The sequence below is a fragment of the Chamaea fasciata genome, unplaced genomic scaffold (assembly GCF_029207755.1).
Source record: "Chamaea fasciata isolate MVZ Bird 193981 ecotype frontalis unplaced genomic scaffold, bChaFas1.0.hap1 SCAF_61, whole genome shotgun sequence".
NCBI lineage: Eukaryota > Metazoa > Chordata > Aves > Passeriformes > Sylviidae > Chamaea > Chamaea fasciata.
The window spans coordinates 283,770-294,055 of NW_027094146.1; the positions used below are offsets into that span (position 1 = coordinate 283,770).

Sequence of the window (10,286 nt, forward strand, 5' to 3'; positions counted from 1 at the left end):
CCCAGGGCACCTTTGGTTCTATGGGGCCCGCAGGGTTTAGCTGGCGGGCAGGGTCAGCACCAAAGAGACACGCACCAACTTAAGGAAGCCCAACCCCACCGCGGGGGGACCCGCCTCCCGCCGGGGCTCTGCCGGCACCGCCACCGGGACCCCCCAAAAACACCTCCCGGGGACCCCCCATGTCCCCTTGAGGGGCATCTGCGCCTCAGCTCTGGAGCCCTGCCAGATCCAAACATCAAGCTGCCCGGCCCCGACAGAAAAAAGCCCCGGGAGCCATAAATATATTTTCTGTGAGCTCCAAACATCCCTCCCCGCTTCAAAAAAACCGCCCAGGATATTTGGGGCGCGCTCCCCCTCCCCGGTCACCCGCAGGATACGGGGGCGATGGTCCCGGGGCGAAGGAGCTGCAGATCCAGAGAGCAGTGAAGTCACGCAGTGCCTCCTCTGCCGGCTCCAGCTCCTCCATCCCTCCTCTTCCTCCTCCTCTGTCCCTCCTCCTCCTCCTCCTCCTCCTCCGTCCGTGCGGCCGCGGGCCGGGAGCTCTCGGGTGAGCGGGGCCGGGCCGGGACACGGTGGGAAAGGGGTGGGTCACCCCCAAACCGAGCTGGGGGCAGCGGAGGTTTGGGGGAACAATGGGAAAGGGGTGAGGGGGGGGATAGGGGGAGGTGGGACAGCGGGAAGGGAGTTCCCAGTCGGGGTCCCCCAGTAAACCCCAGGACTCCCAAGCCCTGTCCCAGCGCCCACAGTTCCCTCCACAGCCCCGGCTGAGTGGGGGGCTCAGCCCAGGACCCGTCATTGTCTGGGGCTCCCTCGAGTGCAGCAAATGGGAGAGTGCCCCCCAGGGTGGAGTTTTGGGGGTCTCCCCACCATCACGGCTTTAGGAACCCCCGACAGTCAGGCGCCGCTTTAACTCCCCTTGACAGGGCGACACCACTCCCGTTGATTCCGGTAGTGAAGCCCCCATGGGGGGCTTGGGGGTCCCGGGAGGGTTTGGGGGTCCCGGGGGGGTCTGGGGCTACCTGGGTGATGCCGATGGTGGTGATGAGGACCCCGTGCCAGGTATAAACCCTCTCAAGGGGGCTTGGGGGCGTGTTGGGAGGTCCCATGGGAATTTTGATGTCCTGAGAGGGTTTAGGGGGTTCTTACGGGGCGTTTGCAATCTTGGGGAGTTTTTGGAGGGTCCCAGGGATGTTTTTGGGGCTCCAGGGGAGGTTGGGGTGTCACGGGGAGATTGGAGGTTCCCAGGGAGGAGCTGGGGGGTACCTGGGCAGGGCAGGTGACAGAGCTGGGACCCCGTGCCGGGTCCGAACCTTCTCACTGGGCAGCGTCAGCGTGTTCAGGGAGATCCTGGGGGACCCCGAGGGTCACCCATATTCCCAGGGGACCCAAAATACTAAGGGCTCCCCTGAACTCCCTCACCCTTGGATCTGCTGCAGGCAGGGGGACACCAGCACTCGGCCCCTGCCCCCACTATCATGGGGGGGCTGTGGAAGAAACCAGGGGGGCACAGACAGGTCAGGGTGGAACCCCAGAGTCCTGGAGGAGGGGACATGGGGACAATCCCAGGAATCCCCGTGAGGGGCTTAGGAGGGACCCAGGAGGATTTGGGGGCGGACTGGTGGGGTCATGGGGGGATTTCCAGGAGTCTTGGGAGGGGGGGGAAGAACAGGGTGAGCCCCCAGGATGGGTTTGGGCAGAACCGGATTGGAGCTTCCAGACGCTGAATCCGATGAGGAGAATGACCACGATGGCAGCGATGACGGACACAGCGACCACCAGGGTGAGATTCCTGCTGGATTCCGGCTCTGGGAAGCACGGGATGGTGAGGAGGGGCAGGGGAACCTCCATCCCACTGCGCCACATTCCCAAACTCCCAGTTACCACATTCCACATTCCCCGCCTCAGCCCAGGAGAAGATGCCGGGCTCCGGCATTCCGGGATGCTCCACCCGGCACCGGTGCTGCTCCCGCTCCTCCGGCAGCGCCTCGATCCTGGCCCGGGGGGGGAAGGCGCCGTCACTGTTGGGAATGATCCCGAATTTCATCCCCCTTCATCCAGCTGATCCCCGTGGAGCTGGGGTAACATCTGTACGTGTGGCAGGACAACATCAGGATTCTGTGTTCCACTTTTCCGGACACATGGACATCAGGGGGTTCTGGAATGGGATAACAGTGAGATGCATCCATGGAATTCCACGGCAATGGGATGGCAGTGAGGTCCACCTACAGAATTCCCATCAGCATGGTAGAGCAGCAGGATCCATCCGTGGAAGTCCCATGGGAATGGGATGACTGAGATCCATGGATGGAATTTCCATGGGAGTTCCCATGTTCCCAGATTTAGCCCTCGCAAATCCCGCATTTCCAAATCTCATATTCCCATGGGAAATGTGGCCTCTCCACCTTTACTCCAGTGCCTCCCGCCCATATCTGGCACATTTCCGGAGACATTCCAGGCAGGTGTGTCCCAGGCGATTTGTTAATTCCTCAGCCTGGATCTCATCATGTTCCCAGCGCCTCTTGGTGACCTGGGCAGTGCCGTCGGCCACCACGAATCCCCCGGATCCCGGCTGGAAGGAGAGGAATTCCCGCCCGTCGGAGCAGAGCCGATCGGCATTGTGCAGGTTGCATTGTGATTTTTGTGTAGCATGAGGTGATGTTGAAAACAGCAGTTGGAATACAGTTTGCAAAGGCAGAACTGTGATCTTAGAACTGTCAAACAGTATAGAATTCCTTCAATATCTTTATCCCCTATAAAGTTAAGGTGTGGTATTCAGTGAAGTTAGTGGAAATTGGAGGGATTTACTACTGTACAATCTCGTGCCTATTGCAATTAGAAGAAAAATGAGATTTTAGTAAATCAAAACGTAGATTTCATTGAGTTTGGACTTGGATACGTAAATTACTCATGTTGGAAAAAAATGGATTAGAGATTGTAAATGTTTAGAAGCTGAAGCGTATTCCCTGCTTTGGCTATAAATAAGGAATATCACACACAGAATGAATTATTCTGAACGCCCGTTGGAGGCCTTCGGAGTTAACCTTACAGGTCTCATGGTATCAAAACTGGGAGGAACTATCCTGTATCTTTTCTCTTAACTGTTGTTCTTTAGATCTTTATTATTATGGATTACTCAAATAATCCACAGGAATAATAGAATAGGCATGACGATAGGATGATATGGCAGTGTATCTTTTTTTGATAATTATTTAATTATGCTCCATGACTTGAGAAAGGAAAATATTTAAATTATCAATCATATTCTTGAACTCAATCTTGATATCAATACAGAAGGTTACACATGATTTCTAATGTATAACCTTTGACTGTGTGTTTAAAATACATTAATTATATGAAAATATTCCAATGACAATCACCATGGAAATTGTAGTTTATGAAGTCAGTCTTTTGGAGTGGATAAATTAAGCAAGCAGAGAAAAACTCATGAGGAAGCATTCACAGAATGCAGAAATTGTGCCTAATGTGAAGTCAACAATTATAGGCCCTATCCTTTCTCTACTTAATAATGTTAAATAAGGCAAAAAGTTAAACCCAAGCATGATAATATAGCACAAAATTGATCTAATTAAATATTCTGAGGATAAATTAGAAGGTGGGTTCAGTGGCACTCAAACCGGCACCAAGCAAACTAATAACAAGGCCAAAACCTCTGGGGAGAGTAGTGAAAGGCCCCAAGGTTTTTTGTGGAGAGTTGCAATGAAAAGTGTGTTTACAAACTTCAGTCTCATGTTGGCAGCTGCTCTAATTCTGTAGACTCCATCCATTTCCCCAGTGCAGTGTTTTGGTGGACGCATGGTTATCATCTAAATAATCTTGGACTTCCTCCTAATTGTTCTGACTTTTTTTTCTGTGTGAGAGAGACAGTTCTGGGCCAGGCATTGTTTGCCATGCTCTGGTTTTCATGGCTCTGCTCTAGTACCTTTACGTGGTGTCCACTATAGCCAGAAGATCAGGGAAATGTCTTCTTTTTGGCAGTATTTCCTGGAGTGAATGTCTGTCATGTATTGGTCAGGCAGACCTGGAATTTATAAGACAGGATAGCCCACTTGGTTTGCCTACTAGCTTGGAAGATAATAAAGGTGATGAACAAATCTCCAGTAACTCTAAATGGAGTTACCTGGATATACGAAATCTAAATGGAGTTACCTGGATATAGTGAGATGAGAACAAGTCCGAGGGGTTCAAGAAGAGACTGTAGGAAAAGCTCTTGAATGTTGACCTCTTAGATGTTGATGTGAAATGAGGAGAAGGGGAAGGAGGCAGCTCTTAGGAACAGAATTATTCCTTTTATCCTCTCTATGCCTGTTGAAGTACTGCCTTCCCTTAGGGGGATAACTCAAGCAAACACCTGTTGGATGCCGTTGTGTTTTCAGGGATGATTTAGGGATGGCTGCCCATTTCTAGTGATCCTGTTCAGAAGTGGTTTAAAATGTACAGTAGTGTAGGCAGAAAGTCAAGCTAGAGCTGCTGTGACAGTGCTTCCATCATCTGTCAGCATCCTGAGTGTTGTGAGCTAAACCTGAAATTTGATTTGAACTGCCTGATATCTGCCAAGGGGCAGGATATCATTGCTGGAGAGAAATCCTCTCATCTTCCGCGACTCCATCCCCAGTCAGATGGAAGAACAGGTTGGTATCCAGAGGTGAATGGCACTGGACCTTTACGGGGCACAGAAATCATCCATATCCCCATGCTTTTAAGGAAAAGGATTCTGAGCAGAGGGCCCTTTGGCTCTGCGGCAGAAACTGTTTGGAAAAAGTTGCTTTAATAATAAGATTCTGACTGAAGAGTTTTGCAGAGGATGGTTTGCTTTTGGAAATGGTCAAGCGGTCGTTCTGGTATTTGGACACCAGGTTACAAAAAGAGGAAAACTACTGTATCGGTATACACGAAGTGAATGAAAAAGTAGATTAAAGGAAAAGTTCAGAAGCCAAAGCTGGAGAGAGGTTCAGAGTAACCCAAAATTGCCATCCAAGATCTTGGGGAGGAGGGTTGTAACCTTTCTGAGGTATTACTGTGCGTGTACTCCCTAACGAATACATTGGGTGTGTTAGACCAAGCCAGACAATTAATTTTTAACACAGAAGGACTTTGAGGACAACTCTGACACCCAGAGGAAAGAAAAGGCTTAATGGAAAGTTTCCATCTTCGAATCACTGCCAAAGTAGAAGTGCTGTTTTGTTAGTGGAAAATGTCAGTGAAATTTCAAATAATTGTGTATTCCTGAGAGGTGATTTACTACAGTAAATCCCCTTTGTGGAATAGTAAAGTCACAACTGAAATTTGGTGCTGTGCAGTAGTCCATTGTTCTGGTACTTAAACTCTTTAGGGAACAGTCCCCATAAGGGGTAATGATTTGCTGGTGGCCAAGAAATGTATTTTCTGTATTGAAGTTCATTGACACTGGGAAAAGTGATCCTGTTTCTTCAATTGATAACACCACAGGAATTGCCTTTTTATTAATCTTTATTTGGATGCCTCCCTGTCCCTATGGAACAATGGGGTTGAAGATGCAGTCAGGTAGAACACTGGAAGGAAAAGGCCAGGCTAAATATTCCTTGAAATAAATAGGTCTCTTTCCCTTGACTTCAAAGGAAAAAAAAACCAACCTAATTAAATACAATTGAGGGGAAGAGGAAAAAAAATGAGAACCTTTGATTTGAACACACTTTGGAGCAGAGCATGGAGAGATAGGAGAATGATCTCTGTGAGATGAATAAGTTGCCTCAACTGCTGCATTTGTTTTGGGGTGGGTGAATCATTTCTTGAGGATTCTGTTTTTAAAAGTTGGATTTGACTTGGTTGATGTTCCTTTCAGCATCTAGATTTTCTATTTTGGCTTGTATTTTTCATACAAGAACCATGTCGTTAGAGCAGATAGCTGGTCCTGCAGTACAGGCAGATCTCATAAGGGCAGGAGGATAAGGAAATACACCGGAAAGGACAATATTGAAGATTTTATCAAGTTTGACCTCCTGGCAGTTGAAGCAAGTTGTCCCTCAAGGTCTTGTGGGAGCTGTTTCAAGTGAAGAGAGCACGAGTCACAAACACAGTGAAGTTCTCTGACAGATTCTAAACAGGGTAAAGAATTAGCCCCTTCACCATCACGCCTGGATTTTTACCTGGGGAGAATGTCTATGGAAAAAGATTGTGGCTGTTGTGAAGGAATAATGTCCAAGGCAGCCGAAAATGTGCATTGGCTGATGTGTTGTGTGTCCTCCCTCCTCCCAGTGTTTTCAGTCAGTGTGTCAGAGCCTTTCCTGGCATGTGAGACATTCCTTGAAATGTTGAAATGGTTCCTTGGGACTCCCTCACTCTTGGCAAAAAAAGTAGGAGGAGGAAGGACAAATCTCACTCCCTCCGCTTCCAAGGAGTGTATATTGTGTGTTGTATACTCCCTTGGGGTGTTTGCCACCTTTCCTGAGGGTGAACTTGTAGGATTTGTTGCAAACTTATTCACAAGAAATGTTGTGTGTACCTATTAGAGTTTTAGAGTGAGTTAGGGATTTGGCAAAGGTGAATTGTTTAAGTTGAAAATAATTTTTGGGTGTAACAGATCAACCCCTGCATACTACAGATAAAAATACTTGCAAGAACCTTTCCCTTTTTCATTTATCATTATGCACACTGCTTCACTGGAAAAGGCCTCACAGGATGTGTTTGGAGAGGAGCCTGCTTTTCCATTAAACAACAAGGAATATTTTACTTTTGAAAGAAAGAGACAAAAACATGCCATTTTTTTTTTAATGGCACGTTCTTAGTTATCAGATTAACAACATTTTTGGAGGGGTATTCAAGCAAGTATTAAGCGTAAAACATACAAATAAACGTACTCTTACTTTCAGCAATCCTTTAAGAACTGGAGACTTCGCTTAAAGCAGGATCCCTTTCCTTCTGGGTGGATCACCTTTAGGTATTCCTCCAAACAAGCTGCAGCTGTCCCATGTGACACTGGCAGGGGCAGCTCTGGGCCGTGGTGCTTCCCCAGGAGTTTTTGGCGGCTGACTCTTGCTTAGGTAATTTAGTAATTGTGCTGCCACCTTCGGGATCCCCAAAAGGTCTGTCTCCCACATGCCTGCATGTTGCAAGACTCTATTTCATTTCCATATGTTCCTCTTTTCTGTGCACGATTGGTCTTTGGACAGATAAAGGAGGGGTTTTAGCACCTGTTAATGAATTAATTAAATGGTGGATGTGCTGATGTAATCTCTACAAAATGATTCTGTTAGATACTTTGGAGACTTCTGTTTTGCTTGTGTGATCTTTACTATTTGAGGGAAACTTTGAAACTCCTGATGGGCCTTGAGTGATTTTTACTTCTTGGACAGACCGTGCTTCTCTTGTCTTTCTACTTGTTGTCCCCTTAATTTTAGCCCCTAGAGGGCTAAACTTTACAGTTTCATTAAATAAATCATAAATATTTCAGTTTATAAATAATATAGATGTTCATTGTATATTTTTATATAATTTAATTTTGTCCCCTACAGGGCTAAAATTTGGAGGGTGAGTGCTGCTCTTCAGGAAAACCTGGTGATGGAACAAATGAGGTGCAGCTGGCATCAGTCAAGGTTTCAGTTAGACAGAGTGGAAACTCTGCAGCTGGACCAAGTGCCTTCATCAGAGCAGCAAGTTCCAGAGCTCCTTCACTGTGGCACCTTCGGGCTTGGTGGTAGGAGAACCTGACACAGTGAGTGTAAAGCAATGACACCTGAGCTTGCAGAGTCTGGCTGAGTAAAATCTGGTCTAAGTTCTGTTGTTTTACAGAAGAAAAATGTTGTAGCTGATCTGTCAAACACAGTAGACTCAAAGTGAGGGCCTGGCAGTGACTCTGTAAGAAGAAATGGTTTATAAAACAGGGTAAAAAAGTGGGAGCTGGCTGCTGAAGATTGATAGCAGAGATTTTTTTTGGCTTGGTTGTCGCACTAGTGATTCCACGTGGTATATTTTGATGCTTTTCAGTTTAGATTGCTGTACAAGTATGAAGTTAAGGCATTAAAAAAAGACCCTCAAATTTGTCTCTTCAACGGGCTCTAGTACAATTACGTGGTAGTAAATGCATCAACAAATATTGGTTTTAGTTATTTTTTGAAATAGCTCTTAAAAAGCATCCCATATCTTGAGAATTCATTGGAGCCTTCCTTAATTGTTTGGCATTTCAGTGTGTGTAGGCAGTAGAGCATGTGAGCAGCTGTAACCATGTTCGTGCGGTCAGTTTTGCAAATACATGAAAAAACTTGCTCATGGGAGAGTCACAGCCCACTTGTGTTTACAACCTGAGACTGGTACAGTGAGTAAAAACAAGCTGGGATACTTGTAGGAACAACAAAAACCCAGGAAACCTTGAGAAATCTTTGGAATCAAAATCATTGTGTGTTTATGGCCAATGCAGTGCTAAGAGAGCCAGGACATGTGGCATGTTAATGTTTGGGTTTGGTTTTTTAGTGTCCACTTAAAATTAGTAACATGGCTCAGATTTTTCAATACAGATCTCTTAGGTACTGGAGGTAGTTAAGTGTGTCATACTAAACACTCTGGGAGTTGAAAATGTTGCTTTGTGTGAGTATTTATATTTTCTGAAACTCAGCTGTGCATGCTTTTTGTTCGCCGTTGAAATGCTGTAACCACAGCTGAATTGAAATTGGTCGGTCCAAAGGAGCTGATACAATTTTATCTGTTTGCTCATCTAACTTAGAGCAAGAAATAGGCACAGACTATGGACTGAGGGATGTTCACCGGTATGTTTGAAAATTTGTGTTTGATAATTGAAGTTAAATATCATGAGAAAACCTCATAAACAGGGGTGAAATTCAACATGTAAAGTGCTTGTTTTCCTTTGTGGCCTCGTGTGAACTGTCTTGCAGATCAAACTTCTAACTCCTTCTATGTGAGTTAGCATTAGCAATAAGTGGCAAAGTCCATCCTGTTGTTAAGAATTTGGATGCTGTGTAGGGTAAATCCACCTTTTCCCCCTATTGTTTGGCCTCTCTTCTTACCATTTCTGTAATCATCAATGATTGAGTAAATCCCCAGGAGCATTTTGTGGTAGTGATGCAACCACACTTGCCATTTTGTGAGTGTGTGATAAATACGTATTAAATGGTACCAAATGAGCTCAGCAGAGATAACAGGTTGTGTGCTTTTCTCTAGAGGCAAGAACACCAGGTGTGGCCTGGTGTTGGGATCGTGGATCACAGGAATCAGTCGATGACCTCAGTTTTAAAACACCAGTCTGGCTGCATTTGGTCTGCTCTGCTGTCCTCTGGAATCTCTGCTGTATGTGCAACTACAAACCCTTGATTTATAAATTTACTTAAAACATTACAAATCTCATACTGATGTAAGACTGCTCCTGCGAGGAAAGGTTTATTAAAGAAACAAATCTTACGTGAGAAGAGTGCAGAGAAGAGATGCATTTTGCCATAGCTGTATGGCTGAACCTATGGGGGTGGACAGAAATTCTGAATCTTTTCTTCCGGCCCCTGTGTTGGAGGAAGGGTTAGGTTGGAATCCTGCAGTTTTCTAAAGTAGTGTCTTGGAAGAGAGAGGAATGAGTCCCAGGCTGAGCCTTCCTTTAGGAGAGGAGCTGCAGGTATCCCGTCATGCGCCGCGCCGCTTTGCGCCTCGGTGTATCCCGTCATGCCCCGTTCCGCCGCTTTGCGCCTCGGTGTATCCCGTCGTGCCCCGCGGCACTCTGCGCCTCGGTGTATCCCGTCACGCCCCGCGGCGCCGCCTTGCGCCTCGGTGTATCCCGTCATGCCCTGCGGTGCCGCTCTGCGCCCCGGTGTATCCCGTCATGCCCCGCGGCGCCGCTTTGCTCCTCGGCGTACAAATGACGTCACCCGCGCTTATTTCGCCGCTCATTTGCATAAGTTTACATAAGGCTGGCGCCTCGGTGAGGTGGGCGGGGTCTGAGTCACGCCCAGGCCCCTCCCAGTACAAACCAGTAACTCCCAGTCCCCGTGGTCAGTGACGTCATTCGCATTTATTTGTGCTCTCATTTACATAAGTTTGCATATCAGCGCGGTGGGCGGGGTCAGAGCCGCGTTGGCCCCTCCCACTTCCTCCCAGTAGAACCAAGTAACCCCCAGGCCCCGCCCAGTTTGCCCCGCCCTTGTTGTCGCTCCATAAAAGGGAAGGGGGCGTGGCTTGATGAGGGGCGTGGTCGGTTTACATGTGGGGGAGGGGCAAAGGGTAAACCACGCCCAGAAACCCCGAAACCAGTTTAAACCAGTATAAACCAGTAACCCCCAAACCCACTCCCAGTC

The 10,286-nt window shown here is 47.4% G+C and overlaps 1 pseudogene; it reads right to left on the bottom strand.

Moving 5' to 3' along the window:
* Positions 1-869: 869 nt before the first annotated feature.
* Positions 870-3,055, bottom strand: LOC136304239 (class I histocompatibility antigen, F10 alpha chain-like; annotated as a pseudogene).
* Positions 3,056-10,286: the final 7,231 nt, after the last annotated feature.